Raw genomic sequence first — 6,092 nt, forward strand, 5'->3', positions numbered from 1 at the left:
TTATTTTTAGTGTGGTGCTGGGATTGACCCTAGTGTCTTAGTATGTACTAGGCAAGTGCTCTACCACTAAGCTATATATCCAGCTCATGAATTAAGTTCTTTTTTTTTTTTTTTTTGGAACCGGGGATTGAACTCAGGCCCTTGTGCTTGCCAGGCAAGTGCTTATTCTACTAAGCTATCTCCCTGGCCCATTCCTAGAATTTAATAATTTGACCTTTAGTGTTTAAGCCTTTAATCCAAGAGAGAGAGAAGGATCCATATTAAATTTTGTGTGTGGATATTCCTCCACTTTTCCTATGACTACTTGTTGAAAAGACTGTTCTTCCTCTATTGAACACTTTTGACACTAACTCGGTCAAACAGACATGTAAAGATTTATTTCTGGGCTGTCTTTTATTTATATGGCTATGAAACAGTAGCATTGTACATACCTAGTTCATTCATTGCCTTATTAAGTTGAAGTATGAAATCCTGGACAGGAAAGAGGTTAAAGGGGAAGTATTTATTGAAAACATAAGAAAAATAGCTCCTGGTAGGTATGCATGAGGGGCCTCTGAAAGTGGAGTTTTGGGACATTTGTTTGTTTATTTTGGCCTTATATAGATAAACAGAGAGAGGGGACTTGTTTAAATATATCTAGTGGATCACTTATTGCAGATGTCTCAGAGGTTTAGAATAACCAATTGGGGTTTGGACTTTGTAATGTAGAGTTTAAAGAAAATCAGTTCCTCAGCTGCCCAAGTTCAAAGGAAATTGATTACTCTGCATTTACAAGTCCAAACTGGAAGAAGAAAGAAGTAGGTAATTACCTTAGCACACTTTACTTAAGAACGTTCTTTCCTGGGAAGTAGGCTTCCCATGCTCATACCTATCCCTTTTCCTATGTTTGTTTCCTAAGCTTTATTGACTGTGTGATTTGGATTAGCTCTTATCCCAGTGTATATGCTTTGTAACAAGTCAACTCTGTGTTATTGGCTTCCCATCTATAAGCTACCTAATTAAGCTGTCATTTATACCAGTATTAAACTATTTAGATTTCTATAGCTTTGTTGTAAGTTTTGAGATCACTACTTTCAACTTTGTTCTTTTAAAAACATATCGTATAATCATGCACCTAATCAGCATGCATTTCTGAAAGAATGTTCAGTAGTGGCAACCTGAAACTTTGAAACTTTAATACAGAAAGTAAATTGTTTTCTTCTCTTCGCTGCACTAAAAAGATTAAATGAAAATACCTCTTTTTTCTTTCTACCAACTCACTGCCTAGAAGAGTTAGGATGGACCTGGTTCTGCAGAAGAGATTCCACTGGGTGAAATATGAGAAGAGGCAGAGAGGCAGAAGTGGTCCTGGCCAGGGGAGAAGCTACCTGTACAAAAGAAGATGGGATGGTGAGCTGCTGCAACAAAGTGGGAAGGCATTTATCAAAGTTGGCTCTTAGGGTCTTGGAGTTGACTCTGTGATGTGGTCAAAATGGCCCACTTGTTCATGTTGGTGGAACTGGCTTTGGACACTTGAAAAACAAGGGTTTGGCCATGTTTTTGCTGGGCCCTGGTGTGTGGGCATGCCAGTTGGCTGGAGACTGTCTCAGTGGAGACAGAGGTTATTAACTACACCCCTACTAGACTTCATTTACATTGCCATTGCTCATCTCTAATGCCATTTTAAGAAGAAAAAAAATCCTAAAAATACTTTATTTCTGGCATAATTTCTACTCTCCTCCTACCTCCTTGCTTTTTAAAACAGTGCTTCAAGTAGCAATCATCTATGCCTGCAATTTGAAGTGTTTTGCTGGAGCAGAGAAAGAGTTAGATAACAGGACCAGCTGGGTCCTTAGCTCTTACATGGATGAGGATGAGACACTGATTATCAGTCAGGGCAGGGCATGTGACAAGGAGAGGAACAGAGTGGGACAAAGAAGGTCCCAAGGCCTTCTGTGTCAATTTCAAGGGCTAGTGATGAAATTCTTGATCAGCCATGGCATCTAGATCTGGGGTAGTTAGAAGAGGCAAGGACTCAGGTCAAGGGGACAGCACAAAAGGATGGCAAGAAGAGGAGCTCTATAGCCAGAAGTCCTCATAAAGCTGGCTTAAGGGAGACAGAGAATTAATTGCTACCATACACTTACAAGAAGAAGAAGGCAATGGATCAGTACATATCAACTACAGCCAGAAGAGCCTGTGCTCCTCAGAGAGAAGAGAATGCAGCAGTCACTTAACTGGAGATGCAAGCAGTGGATTATTGACTATGAATCTATAAATTTAGGAGAAGGCTGCCCTGGAAGTGGGCTTGAAGTCCTCAGCATCTGGAAGTGGACTTGAAGTCCTCAGCCATCCTGGATAATGGATGAGATCAGCCATGGTGGTAGGATGGACCTGGTTCTGCAGAAGAGATTCCACTGGATGAAATATGAGAAGAGGCAGAGAGGCAGAAGGGAGGCAGTGGTCCTGGCCAGGGGAGAAGCTACCTGTACAAAAGAAGACGGGATGGTGAGCTGCTGCAACAAAGAGGAAAGGCATTTATCAAAGTTGGCTCCTGGGGTCTTGGAGTTGACTCCGTGATGTTGTCAAAATGGCTCACTTGCTCATATTGGTGGAACTGGCATTGGACACTTGAATGGGTAAAAGAGAGGACAAAGCAGTGGAGTAAAATCCCCATAGTGTATTGTGTATTGGCTTTTTCCCCCCCCCCCAGAACTAGGGATTGAATTCAGGCACTTGCACTTGCCAGGCAAGCCCTTATTCTCCTGATCCATCTCCCTGGCCCTGTATTGGCTTTGGGTAGGAAGCTAAGCATCAATGTATGAGAATGGAAGACTGGAAAGGACCTGAGAGGTAGTATAAGAATGGAGGTGTGTGGAGTCATTAAATAAAAGAGGAGAGAGGAAAATTTTTAGAAGTCTTTGATCAAATGCTGCAGAGGGATAAAGGGCTGGAGCTCTTCTGTTGAATTTGGTAGTGAGCCAAATGCAAGGGACAGATCACTTTTGAGGAATGAGAAAGTCATATAATGGAGCCCCAATATTTTTCCTAGGACAATCACTTTTAGGAAGAGGATGTGCATTAGAAGGAAGATCTTTATAAAAAAAGGAATTACAAGAATGTTTATAGACTGATATGAAAAAATGAGAATATAGAAGTTGAAAATTTAGTGGAATATGAATAATTTCTCAGAAAGGTCCTAGAAAATACACAGGAGAGGCCCAGAATTTATGCAAACTAACAGCTAGACAATGACAGTGATGGTACAAGTTGGAACTAGGAAAGACCAAAGAGACATGAGCTGCTGGCGTGTGTGGAAAAGCTCCTATTGCAGACCAGGAGGGGGCCCACGGAGCCAGGAGTGAGATGGGAGAGCAGGGAGCCTGGAGAACAAGGACCAGGGAGGGGGAGAGGCGGATACCCCGCTGGACGAGCAGCGATGGGCCAGACAGTAGGAAGCAGTGGAAGGTTTTAAGCAGGTCAGTGATACAGTCTCTCTGGACATTATTTTTTCCGATAAATTGTATTTTCCTTTTTTTATTTTTTATTTTTTAATGTATTTAGTATGGGGTCTACAGGGTTTCACTACACAGATCAGACTTGTAGTGATCCTCCTGTTTTCAGCCTCCCAAGCACAGGGATTACAGGTGAGCACCACGAAGCAGTCTTAATTGCTTTTGAACGTGTCCCGTCCTGTGTCTAGCTAAGCAGGCACTTTAAGCCACTGAGCTATCTGGCTGGCCCTTGAGCTATCTGGCCGGCCCTTGTTTTTTCTGATTGCTACTTTTCTGGTAAATTATATGTAAAGTCCTTTACTGAGAGTGAGGGCAGGGAGGTAAGTCAAATATCTAAGCAAAGTCCAGTTCACCTTTAGGTAATGCTAAGAGGGTTCTAGACTATTTCTGTGGTAGTTATGGCCTTCTTACAGTTCATCTGAGAGTGACTTCCTTTTTGTACTTATTACCTAAAATTCTACATATGTAAATATATGTGTAAATACAGATGTCTAACTATATTATACTGTACATGTTCATAATGATGTACTCTATATATATATGTAAATGCACAAAATCACACAAAGACCTTATCACATAGCTCATCTACTATTTTCTTTTCATGTATTATTTTCAACAAACTACTTTCTGTCTTTTATTATCTATGGATCAAATTCTCATAGCATCTTTTTTTTTTTTTTTTTGGTACCAGGGATTGAACTCAGAACCTTACACTTAAGGCAATCCCCAGACCTTCATAGCATCTTTAGGAGTCAATTTTTGTTCTTTTGTGAGGAATACTAAGCTAGGCACCAGGTATATGAGGATAAGACAGGGGCACTCTGGTACTAAACCCAGTATCTTAGAGTTCAGTTAAGGAGAAAATAGGTTTACATAAAAATAAGCAGCCCAAATGCTGAGAGCCAAGGGTCAGCTGGGGAACTTCTGACAGCAGGCAGGGAATTGGGGTGGGAATGAGGTGGTTGTCTGGCATGCTGTAGGCCTTGAGTTTGATTCTCAGTGGAAGGAAAGGAAAGGAAAGGAAAGGAAAGGAAAGGAAAGGAAAGGAAAGGAAAGGAAAGGAAAGGAAAGGAAAGGAAAAAAAAAAAGAAAGAAAGGAAGGTTAGGTAAAGGAGAGAGGAGCGGAGAGGAGGGGGGGGAGGGGAAAAAGGAAGGGAGGAAGGGAGGGAAAGCATGGGTTCCTATGAGAGAGCTAGCAAAGCACTGCCCGTGTGTTTTCTTATTCAAATTCTCCCAAGGGTTGAGGTCAGAGAGGTTCATTTACCCAGAACAAACCAAATGGGAGGCTTGGGCAGGCTCCTACCACTGCCATGTTGTCCCACATAAATTTTGATTTTTTCCCAGTGGCGGCTTGACCTGCCTGCTCTGTCCTTTTCTCCCACTCCTGCTCTGGTTCCCATGGCACTGTGCTCTTGAGATCCTAGCTCTGGCTGCTCTCCATTCTGGATCATTCTCCCAACACCTTCTTCACTCTACTGAATCCTCCTGTGTCTGCCTTCAGTCTCATCTAGATTTATTCACTTTCTCTTCACTAAGCTCCAAAGGATTGGTATAGTTAAGTTTTGTTTCTACAACTTCACTCAGTTAAATTCAGTGGGTCTTTTGTTTCTGTTGTGATTCTGTCACCTTTCTCTAAGACCAAAACTGAGCCACATTTACTGGGTGTACCTTGGCTTTAATTAGCCGAGGGCAAACTTCTGAGGTAGGGCCCAGCAGCCCTTCCACGTGCTTCCAAATGAAAGCACAATATTCTGCTGCTCACACTTTCATGTTGAAGAGGCAAATGTTGCCATGTTTTTCTTTCTTCTTTGTTGCTCCTTGCAGGAAAGGTGAGATAGGAGTGGGATTTAAAGTTAAATCTGCCTGTAATTTAGAGAGACTATTTGAATTGCAGCTGACTCTCTGAGTTTGGTTCCTCATAGATGGATTCAACCAACTGTGAATCAAAAATGTAAAAAAACACTGAAACTTGTACTAAATATGTTCAAACTTTTTACTTGTCATTATTCCTGTATCAATGCTAACATTTGCATGATATTATGTACTGTAAGCAATCTAGAGATGATTTAAAATGTAGAAGAGGAGATTTGTTCACTGTATGTAAATATATATCATTTAAAATAAAAGATCTGAGCATCTTCAAGTTATTGTATTTGCAGAAGTTTCTAGAACCAGTATCTGCGGAACAGAGCTGATGTCATCAAAAACTTAAAATTATACTGACATACAAGATAAAGTTTTAACAATACAGATAGGAGTGCATTTAATATTATCTTACCTATTTATAGCTGTTACCTTCCAACAGTTATTTTTTCCAGTGCTATAACCAAAGATTGATGTGCTTTAAAAAAATTCCTCATTCCTGGGTAGATTAGAATGTCAATTTTTTTTTGAAGTTTTTATTTTTATTTATTTTTTAATGTATTTAGTGCACGGTCTACAGGGTCTCACTACACAGATCAGACTCATAGTGATCCTCCTGTTTTCAGCCTCCCAAGCACTGGGATTACAGGCATGTGCCACTAAACCCAGTCTCTATTGCCTAATCAGCATGCCCCAGGGGCAGGGCCAGCATGGCATTCTGGGGATCAGACCCTG

The sequence above is a fragment of the Octodon degus genome, unplaced genomic scaffold (assembly GCF_000260255.1).
Source record: "Octodon degus isolate 3935 unplaced genomic scaffold, OctDeg1.0 scaffold00293, whole genome shotgun sequence".
In the NCBI taxonomy this organism is placed as follows: Eukaryota; Metazoa; Chordata; class Mammalia; order Rodentia; family Octodontidae; genus Octodon; species Octodon degus.